At 46.8% G+C, this 11409-nt stretch overlaps 1 protein-coding gene across 2 annotated transcripts in view; it reads right to left on the reverse strand.

Annotated features, from left to right (window-relative positions):
• The window catches only part of LOC146863566 (CD5 antigen-like), a 414744-nt gene extending 410173 nt beyond the window's left edge, over window positions 1-4571 (reverse strand). Inside the window, exon 1 of one of the 2 annotated variants that reach the window (XM_085643026.1) lies at window positions 4450-4571. The gene's annotated coding sequence lies outside the window, so the exon portion shown is untranslated. The remainder of the gene's footprint in view (window positions 1-4449) is intronic. The other variant, XM_085643027.1, reaches the window with a different exon arrangement.
• Between the last annotated feature and the right edge of the window lie 6838 nt (window positions 4572-11409).

Genomic DNA, 11409 nt, shown 5'->3' on the forward strand with positions numbered 1-11409 from the left:
AACCACAGGAAAGAGCTGCAATGTTGAGTGGAATGAAAAAACTGAAGCACCCACCACAGCTTGACAATATGTGGGACTCGGGAATGGAAGCACCTTCTGGGCTACCTCCAAATGCAGAGGTAGAAGACATGCAAACAATGAGTGTGCACTACTAGACTGCATCTAATTTCAAACCAAGGGCACACGACTGATGGCTGGAAAGTCAAACAAAACTGTCACCCTTGAATTGTAAGGCAATACAATCTACCACTGAAAAATGGATTTCCCTCAGAAAAACAAATGAGGAGTTGTCATGCATCTTAAGCATTTGTTAATTTGCAAGCTAAACTCAAGGGAAGTTCATTTGTCAAGGGGCTGTATGAGTATATAGTCCCGATTTAACAGTATCCTGAAGCAGCCCCTGGATACCCTCCCGAGTGATTAGCCGCGCTTTACAAATCCTGTTTTGATATGATTTGAAATATGTCAGAAAACACTTTCTTTGGATATCAACGTGACAGCTGCAGTAGATGACACCAGAAATTCACAGATCAGCTTTAATGCAAAAGCATAACCTGACCAGAAAAACCTTCGTGTTTGAGGCTCAGCCAGAACACACTTGAAATTTGCCTGGGCATTGATCCTATGCACCACAATCAGCAGTTTTAGCAGCACCACCTCTGTTATGTTTTAGAAGCACTCAGGGGCATATTATCAAGAAACAGCATTAAAATGATCGCTGCTTTAGCAGCAGAAAACTACCGCTAAAGCAGCGATAATGGGCCTGATATACGCCCTTGAGAATTTCAATAGAAGCCCATGTTCTGGTGTGAACATGGGCTTCTATTGGAATTCTCTGCGGCATATTATCAAGCCCATTATCACCGCTTTAGTGGCAATTTTCTGCCGCTAAAGTGGCGATAATTTTAACGCCGTCCTTGATAATATGCCCCTAACTCTGTTATGTTTTAACAGCACTAGCTTTTGTTGTGTTTTAGCAGCACTAGCTCTGTTGTGTTTTAGCAGCACTAGCTATATTATGAATTAGCAGCACTAGCTCTACTGTGTTTTAACCGCACTAGTTCTATGATGTTTTAGCAGCACTGGCTCTATTGTGTTTTAGCAGCACTTCCTCTTCTTCCATTGAGCGTTCTGATACTAAATGGACCCGACCCATAAAGAGTTTGCTTCGTGTGTGTGATTGTCCTTGTAGCAAGTACTCTTGACTTACTTCTGTATTGCAAGGGCAAGTCAGGCTTACTCATGGATTATAAGCCATACGTACTCTTACCCATAGGTCACAGCAGAATGTCTCTGATTTGGGCCCAGTCATCACTATCCAGTAAGCTACAAAGTCACCGTTTCCACACCTAGACTTGCACGAGGATCAATAGTGGGCCATGAGGCTTTGCTGTACCACCGACCTGTTGTCATTTTCAAAGCCTTTCACAAGATAGGGGCCCCTACCTCAGGGAAAGATTCCAACATTATACACCTCAACGCACCTTGAGATCATCTGCTCAACTTCTGACCTCCACGCCTAAAGTCCTGCTGTCCCGGATTGGGGGAAGATCCTTTCAAGTGGTAGCCTCTCGCTCGTGGAACACTCACCCCTCTCTCTTAGACAGGTACAGGACCTCCTCACCTTTAGGATGAAATTAAAGACCTGCTTGTTCCAACGGCAGGGTCCGGCCTGCCTTCTACATTTAGGTGTTTCTCTCTGTTAGCTGTTATGTGGTCTCTTTGCTTCAGCACCGGGACACTCCTGGGAGTAGCCGCGCGCTTTATAAATACCATATAACATAACATAACATAGGTGTGTGACAACCCCAATCTCTAAGGTGTTTCCAAAAGTAATTAAAGCAACCATATGATATTTAGGAGGTTTGCGTACTGCCTTTTTTTTGAAGAACGGTAAAATCTAGATTGACCATTATGGCTTGACGCCATAGCCCAGCTGTGCAAACACCAGAGTAGCAAGGGCTATAGCTGCACGGAGACTAATCCATAAAAGCTTAAAAACAGTCTAAAGCTTTACCAATGCTCACATGTTCTCCTTGAACACTGTAACCAGCTCGTCTCCTCCCAAATCTCTGTTTCCAATTTTCACTATCCGCTACCATTGAAAAAAAACCCAGCTGAAAATATCTGTTTCGTTTTGCTATTGAAATAAAAGCAAACACGTCTCCATCGGCAGAGATGGCGATGTTTCGAATCATAAGCTCAATCTCCATGGGTTTATTGGGCGCTTCGATCCTGTGTTGAAATGTAAAATTATCTGGTATCTTCTAGCCACAGGAGGCTGTTTCTCTCACACGATGGCTACACCAAAAAAATCGTATTACTCCGGACATTACTGCTACGCAAACAAAAGCAAATGAGGAAATACTGACATACTTAAGGTATATTTTTGAAAATGCACATTAACCTCTGCGTTTCTGGATTTTAATAAAAGAGGTGTGTGGTACTTACTATCGACCTAGGAAGGATGAGGGGTTGACTCATCAAACCGGTGGCCATTTGAATCACTCCACAACACATAATAGAAGTCCATAACACCTTTAGGGTCACCTCTGTGGGGAATGTTCCTTCTTAGAGACACACTGATTAAAAAATATAGGGGCATATCAACAAGGGCTTTATCGCTGCTTTTTTTACTTTAAAAACCAAAAAAGCAGAGATAAAAACTAGCACCCTATCAACAACAGGGTGCTAACATGCAAATTTGAATGTTAGCACCCTTTTACTCTACGCTTCCCCTTGCATCTCTAATGAGATGCAAAGGGGCGTTCCAGAGTAAAATAATAGGAGAAATGTCGCTAAGCGACATTTCTCCTATTATCAAGAATATCAATAACCCTGTTAGAGACAAAAAAGCAGCGCTAACCACGGTTAACGCTGCTTTTTTACATCTGGTATTTTTCTGACTTAGCCATGATATCCTATGGAAGGAGGATATCATGGCTAAGTTTGTCTGTCCCTATCAACAAGCTAACGTGAGATTATCGCTGGGTTTCCAGCGATAATCTCACGTTAGCCACTTAGCGTGAGGATTTTTATCGCTATTGAGATAAGCGTCGCTAATAGCACGCTATCTCCGCGATAAAAATCCACGCTAGCCGGCGATAATTATCCTAGCGCTAAGTGCGCTTAGCCATAATTATCGCCGGTTGTTGTTGATACGCCCCAAAGTTACCAAACACATATTGAGGGAAGTAACTAGTGGCTGAATTTTGATAAAAGGGGAGGGGGGTGATGTAATGGCAAACGTTGAAAGAAAATACAGGTGCAGGAGAAAAGCATCAATCCTGTAAGACTGCATGAATCCACAAGAAAGCACCAGAGTCGACCGACCACGAAACATGATAACATACGGGCTCCGTTCGAGTGCAAAGTCTCTTATTTTAGCATGTCCCACACCAAAGATGAAGACTTGTCCTGAGCAGGGAAATTATTATTTGGGGGACGTCATGTCATTTAGACAGACATCTCTGGATACTTTGGAATATGTCATACCAGCCTTCCAGTTGAATGCGCATCTTGGTAAATTTGACTTTGGTTTTGACGAAGATAGCATTTGAAGGCATATTAAACAAAGATCAGGCAGAGAGATTTTTAACTGCACATTCTCCTCACTTTATAAAATATTAAGATATGCAATAATTCTCCACTAGGTGGCGCTTCATATCTAAATTCATATCTAAAGCACATGTCCCTACACATAAAATCCCACAAGATTAATACATTTATTTCATGTTGGCTTGAATTTTAAAAAAAGTCAGTAAAATTGAAAAAAATTCACATTTACAACATTAGACTGCTTCTGTACGAGGCAACATTAGAAGCATAGGGGCTTTTTTATGAGCCCTTCGTCACTTTTGCGCCGCCGGTGGGTCACTTTTGAGATGCACCAGCGGCGTAAAAAATGTGCCATGTTGCGTCTTATTTACATAGTGACACATCTAGGTAAAGGCGACGCTTTGCAAACCTCTGCGCCACATTATACCTACACCAGGTATAATGTATTCAGGCAGGGCGTTCTGACGCAGTAAGCCTCGTAGAAGTGACGCAGCGAAATCTATGAGATTCCACTGCACCACTTCTAGGACGCAAATGCGTCAATATCTTACGCCTGCCTCACAGCAGGCATAAGACTGACGTAGGCACATTTGCTTCATAAAAATCACAAATAAATAAAGAAATATCTCTGAGGTGCTGTGGGAAACCATTTACTATCCTTATACCTAAACCCAAAGAGATGTGTGGAGAACAGTGCACTTGTAAATATGTGATTGTAATATCATTATGCAGTTCAAATGTGTAAATCCCTGATTAATGTACACAATTGGATAGTTTCCCAAATAATGTACATTGTTTTCTTGTTAAACAGCTAGGTCAACCCCCTGCTTGGCACAGAATGAACACAGAAGTGAGACTTGACCTTTGACCTGTGATATCTAGGCTGCTTACCTCTGTGACCGTCACAAATGCCTTGTGTGGCTGCTGGTTCAGCAGGTGCTGCTCTGGGGGAGCAGGAACAGGATCTTCTTTCATACTCCCACTGTGTACATAATTCAGTTTACAGAAGGGGGGGTCATACTTTAAGGAGTGAACACAAATCCTTGCTCCTCTGCCTCTCTGAGGGCGGGGTCATCATCAGATAGATACTCATAGCCAGAACAAACAAAAACGCTCCCGCACCTTGTTCTTTCGCCAATGCCATTTTAACATTTGTGCAGCACAGACATGAATTGATCCCAACATACTTTATTTACTTTGCATCATCTTCAGAGCACTCATCCCTGAAGGTACCTAACACATGACAGCTGCGCTGCGATCCACGAGCAGGAATTACCACTAGGTCACCAGGGAAAATTTGTGGGCATCGGCCCTCATGGCATCAGCCAGCCCCTACCCCTGAGGACAAGTTAAAAAAAATTGTAATTAAAAAAAACGTATAATTGATATAAAATTGTCAGGGGGTCTGCCCTTTAACACACAAGCCGACCACCCGTGGGCCCCAATTTCCTTTGGGGGAAATATATATATATATTCACTTACAGGTTTCAGGGATGTTCTAGTTGGAAATTAGCATTTAAAAAGCCTTAGAAATTCACTGAAAAAAACACAGGTTTCAGGGACGTTATAGTTAGTTGGACATTTCACTCATACAAAACCAGAGAAATTCAGCTGTTATAGTTAGTTCAGCTAACTATAACTCGCGCCCCCGCAATGCAGTGCTGATGACGTCATATATTACATCACTCATAACATGGTCAGTGACAACACTGATGACATCACTGATGACATCTCAAATCACTAGGCTTGGGCGGTAAATTCCGTTTCGCTCACGGAATTTGGGTAATTTTGCGTTCTGCAAAGAACGCCGAATTGCCAAAACTTCTGCGATCCGCAGCTTCGCGGAATTTTTTGCTTGTTTGCGCTTTCAAAATGCGTTTGCGCAAGATATTTCTCCCCGAGCATGCAAATCATCGCGAATGGGCAGAACAAGCAATTCCGCATGTTCACAGAACTTTTGCGTGCTTGCGGAGATTTTTTACCATTTTGCGGAGCTTAGCGTAGCACGACTATACAAATTCCACCCACTCCTACAAATGACATTACTGATGACATCATCCCGTGACTGTCTGTTTCGGTAAAGTTTAAATATGTTTAATATATATAGGCCAAGGTGTATTGAAGAATGAGTGGGTGTATGAGTGTCTGAATAGATGATTTAGTAGGTACGTGATTGACTCTATAAGTGAGTGATTAACACCTTCAATGCTCATGACGGAATGGTTCCGTAATGGGCAATGGTGCCCCTGTGCTCATGACGGAACCATTCTGACATGAGGACAGGGGCATGAAATCCCCCTGCTGCAGACAGCAGAGGGACTTCCTTCTCTCCCCTAAAGCCTTGGAAGCTGAGGAAGAGCTCCTCCAGCTCGCAAGGCCCCCTCCATGGTTTCTGTGCAATGACGATCAGCACACAACTCGCGCTGTCCTCATTGCACAGAAACCAAAACTGAAATTAGTCTTTTCCCCCACAAAAATGGCAGCCTTCTTCCCCCCCCCCAGGGGTCAGATGGGGCAGTAGCCCCCAATCTGCCCTCCCGGGGGGGCAAAAAGCCCAATAGACGCCAAGGATTTTTTTGGGCAAATTTTAATTAGGGTGGGACATTGGCATGCCCTTTTTGGGCAGCCCCCACCCTAATGAAAATTTTGCCCAAAAAAATACTGGCATCTAGTAGGCTTTCTGCCCACCCTTGGGGGCAGATGGGGGCATTAGTCCCCAATCTGAACACCCCCGGGGGCAGAAAGCTCACTAGTCCCCAGGGAATTTTTTGGGCCAAATTTTAATTAGGGTGGGGGCTGCCCAAAACAGGCATGCCCATTCCCCCACTCCCTCCCCTGCAAAAATTACAGCCTTCTTGCCCCCCCGGGGGGCATATGGGGCAGTAGTCACCAATCTGCCCCGGGGGGGGGGGGGGCAAAAAGCCCACTAGACGCCAGGGATTTTTTTGGGCAAATTTTTATTAGGGTGGGGGCTGCCCAAAATGAGCATGCCAATGCCCCCACCCCACCTGCAAAAATTGCAGTGGGATTGCTGAGAGGTGGACAAAGTCCACACCCCTTTCCCCACCACTCTGCAAATGCACCTCCTGGCACGTTCTAAGTTGGGCTATTAAGTCCCCTTCATTCCTAAGGGTCCCTGGGGGCCAGCTAGCCCACCAGGTACCTCCAGTAAATCCCACACAGCTAGAATGATGAGAGTGGTCTGAGGCCATGCCCCCTTTTTACACCACTCTACAAATGCAGCTCCTGGCGCACTGCTGCTCCAGGGATGAAGTCCACTTGTGTCCTGAGGACCTCATTACCCCACCACAAGTGCACCAAGAGGCACGTTTGCAGAGTGGTGTAAAAAGGGGCGTGGCCTCAGATTACCTGCCTGCAACACAGCTCTGAGGCACATACTGTAGGTACCCCCTGGGCTAGTTGGTCCCCAGGGACCCTCAGGAATGAAGGGGACTTAATACCCCAACTGAGAACGTGCCAGGGTGTGCATGTGCAGAGTGCTGCAGGGAGAGTGCGGGGCTTCCGGTGAGATGCCAGCTATTTTTTTCTTTCATTTTTTTAAAAGGGGGCTGTGTGGCCCCCCCTTATTATACCATTGTTGTGGCCCTAGAGATCCCATCCACTAGGGCCTGACCTCTTTTTATAAAAAAAAACATTAAAAACGGGAAGGGGGTCATGTGGCCCTACTCCAGAGGCAAATTTCGACCCCGGGGACCCCATCCACCGGGGCATGGCCACATATTTAATAATTGTTTTATTGTTATTTTTAAGGGGGGGTGTGTGGCCCCCCTCCTGACGCCATTATTTACCTCCATGACCCCATCCCCCGGGGCTGTGCCTCAATTTTTTTTATTTTAATTTATAATTTTTTTAATCATGGAGGGGGCCATGTGGACCCCCTCCCGGGCCACTTCTGGCCTTGGGGACCCTATCCCCCAGTCCGGCTATTTGCCTTGGGGAGCGTGGCACGGTCCCGCCGGCTACCCACCTCCTGCAAGAGCCGGCATTGCTTTTGAGCAAGGGGAGTTGCCGAAGTGCAGCTCCACTTGCTCAAAAGCAATCATCTGCTTTGCCTTGCTTCTTTGAAGCAAGAGCAGGTTTTCCTGCTCTCACTTCAACAAAGTAAAGCAGAGTTTGCTATGGCGGGGCAGGAACCGTACTCCCGCCCGGCCATAGCAAACAGCAATGTCCCCAAGGTGGGCACCCCGTGACAATGCAGGAGCCGGCCCTGGTGGGTGGTGGTCCCCAGGTCCATCAAGGGCTCCAGGAGGGGGGCCACATGGCCCCCTCCATTTATTTGTTTTGCCTCAGGGAGGTGGTGGTCCCCAGTGCCAAGGGTTCACAACTGACTCTTGTATTTAAATATTCAATGCCCTGGGGAGGTAGTGGACCCTGGGGCAGTGTGGGGAGGGGCTGGAGCCCCCACACACTTTTGTTTTTAATTTCAGCCCGAGGGAGGTGGCGGTCCCCAAGGCTTGGGAAGCCAGCGAGGCCCCCCACGTTTTAAATTTGAATACCCCGGGGAGGTGCGGTCCCCAGGCCAGCATGGGGGGTATGGACCCCCCAAGCATTTATAAACAAAGCCCTGGGGAGGTGGCAGTCCTGGGTGCTGCGGGGGGCCACGAGCCCCCCGCATTCAAATTAATAAGCCCCGGGGAGGTGGCAGTGCCAGGGGCTATTTGAAAACAAAGTGCAGGAGCCCACACTTCGCTTTTTTAGGTCTAGCTGAGCCCAGCGCATACGCTGGCCCAGAGAGACATTTTGCATGTAAGTTTTCAAAGTGCTGCTGGCTGGCATAGCGCTTGCGTTCACACGAACGTGCACGCGCGAACCGCTAGCCTTCAGCAGCACTTTGAAAACTCGTGCGTCCTTGCGATCGCGATTACTTTCAGAGCGATCTCGATGACGCATGCTTTCAATGCTTGTTTTCCTTAACTTTGGGTATAATCACGGCACCTGCGCTTTACTTTTAACGTTAAACGTAAAGCGAGGGTGCCGCAATTATACCAAAAGTAAAGGAATTGATGTTTTTTCTATTTCTTTACTTTTGGTATAATCGCGGCACCCGCGCTTTACTTTTAATGTTAAAAGTAAAGCGCGGGTGCCGCGGCTGCCTGGCGAGCGCTTGTTCCTTATCTTTTAAAAAAAATAATCTAAGCCATTTTATGGGTTTAATCTACGGCTTAGTCAAAGCCAATAGTACCTTTTATTTGTATCAGAAATACAAATGTTTTCTTTTGAAGGGCATTATTAAAAGGGTTTCTGTGTCTGTTCTGCTACACTTGTCTTCCAGGAAGCATCTGTTCTGTTACGTTAAGTTATATGCAATGGATATTTATTTTGTATGTTAAAGTTTTACTATAAGCATATAGCCACCACGTGTACGCAGCAGCATGCTGTTTTTGTGGCATGTGCGTGAAATAAAGAAAAAATGTAGTGTAACCACCGAACCAGTACGCCAAGGACAGATCTGCAGGCGTTGCCACTGTTAGTTAAGTTTCCAAGGGGCATATCAACAAGCAGGCGATAAATAATTATCGCCGCTTTTGCAGCCGTTTTCGGCCGAAAAGCGGCGATAATTTTATCGCCTAATTAGCAAGGTCACGGTAACGCGTGAAACCTTAACGCCCAGCTTTGCATCTCTAATGAGATGCAAAGTGGGCGTTCCTGACCTGACATGACTGGAGAAATGTCGCTAAGCGTCATTTCTCCTGTCATCAAGCCCCACGCTATGAAGCATAGCGGCAGGAAAAGTAGCGATAACCCCAGTTATTGCTACTTTCCTTACGCCTGCTTCAGGACTGACTTAGCCATGATATCCTATGGAGGGTGGATATCATGGCTAAGTTTGTGAGGCCCTATCATCAAGCTAAAGCCACATTTCGTGAGATTATCGCTGGGTTTCCAGTGATAATCTCACGTTAGGCAGTTAGCGCTAGGATTTGTTATCGCTTTTGAGATAAGCGTTGCTAATAGCACGCTATCTCAGCGATAAAAATCCACGCTAGCCGGCGATAATTATCCTCACGCTAATAGTGCTGAGTGATAATTATCGCCGGTTGTTGCTGATATGCCCCATAGTATTTCTGTCCAGTGAAATACGCGACTCTCCCTGGACCCTGGCGCCTGTTTGTTTGGCTGCGCAGTTGCATTTTTTAGGAAGACATTCTCATGAAGTGTTTCAAGGACCAGCAGATATTTTGTTATCAGGGGGATAACGAGAAATCCAAATATTCCCCAGGCGCATTTTACATTCTTCTCTAAAAGCAAACATATCCCGGGCAGGGATGCGCAGTGTGAAGCGCGCACCTCCTCCTTCCTTGTGTATCTCGGCATCGTTGGGCTCCCGCTCCTTTCCTGGAGCCGAGGGAGGATAATGCCCGAGAGCTCTGCAAATATGCTTCAAGTTAAACGATAAACAACTGTTTCCTGAAACCTCTGCTACATAATGAAGACGAATCATCCAGCTGTGAAGTGAACTATCACTTTTATAAGGGGGAAAACTTTGGTTCCATAAACCTGGACTAGATTTACAAAACACGCATTGGCAATGCCAGTAGGTCTGGGTTTAATGTGCTGCACCGTGCACTCACTCAGGCACACTGCTTACTGTTCACTCACACAGACACACCGCTCACCCGTATACACAGCTCACTGTACACGAACACATGTAGAACTCTGTACTCATACAGACAGACCCCGCCCCCATTTACCATGCACAGGAACACCACTCCACGCAAACTTACACAGGAAGAACTCTGTACTCCTACAGGTGGACCCGTCCCCCATGTCTTCACACACGCACACCACTCCCTGTACACTTACACAGGAAGAACTCTGTACTCCTACAGGTGGATTCGTCCCCCATGCACTCACACACGCACACCACTCCCCGTACACTTACACAGGAAGAACTCTGTACTCCTACAGGTGGACCCGTCCCCCATGCATTCACACATGCACACCACTCCCCGTACACTCACACAGGAAAAACTCTGTACTCCTACAGGTGGACCCGTCCCCCATGCATTCACACACGCACACCACTCCCCATACACTTACACAGGAAGAACTCTGTACTCCTACAGGTGTACCCGTCCCCCATGCATTCACACACGCACACCACTCCCCGTACACTTATACAGGTAGAACTCTGTACTCCTACAGGTGGACCCCGTCCCCCATGCATTCACACAGGCACACCACTCACGCGAGTACACAGCACATCGTACACAGCTCACCGTACACTTGACAGGTCGAACTCTGTACTCCTACAGATGGAACCCGTCCCCCATGCACTCACACAGGCACACAACTCCCCATACACTTACACAGGTAGAACTATGTACTCCTACAGATGGACTCCGTCCCCCATGCACTCACACAGGCACACCACTCCCCGTACACTTCACAGGTAGAACTCTGTACTCCTACAGATGGATCCCGTCCCCCAAGCATTCACACAGGCACACCACTCACACGAGTACACAGCACACCCTACACAGCTCACCGTACACTTCACAGGTAGAACTCTGTATTCCTACAGATGGACCCCGTCCCCCATGCACTCACACAGGCACACCACTCACGCAAATAGACAGCACACCGTACACAGCACACCGTACACTTCACAGATAGAACTCTGTACTCCTACAGGTGGACCCCGTCCCCAGGCACTCACACACGCACACCACTCACACGAGTACACAGCACACCATACACAGCTCACCGTACACTTCACAGGTACTTTCAGAGCAATCTCGATGACGCACTCTGTACTCCTACAGGTACACCCCGTCCCCATGCATTCACACAGGTACACCACTCCCCGTACACTTCAACAGGTAGAAC

The sequence above is a fragment of the Triturus cristatus genome, chromosome 2_2 (assembly GCF_964204655.1).
Source record: "Triturus cristatus chromosome 2_2, aTriCri1.1, whole genome shotgun sequence".
NCBI classification, from domain to species: domain Eukaryota; kingdom Metazoa; phylum Chordata; class Amphibia; order Caudata; family Salamandridae; genus Triturus; species Triturus cristatus.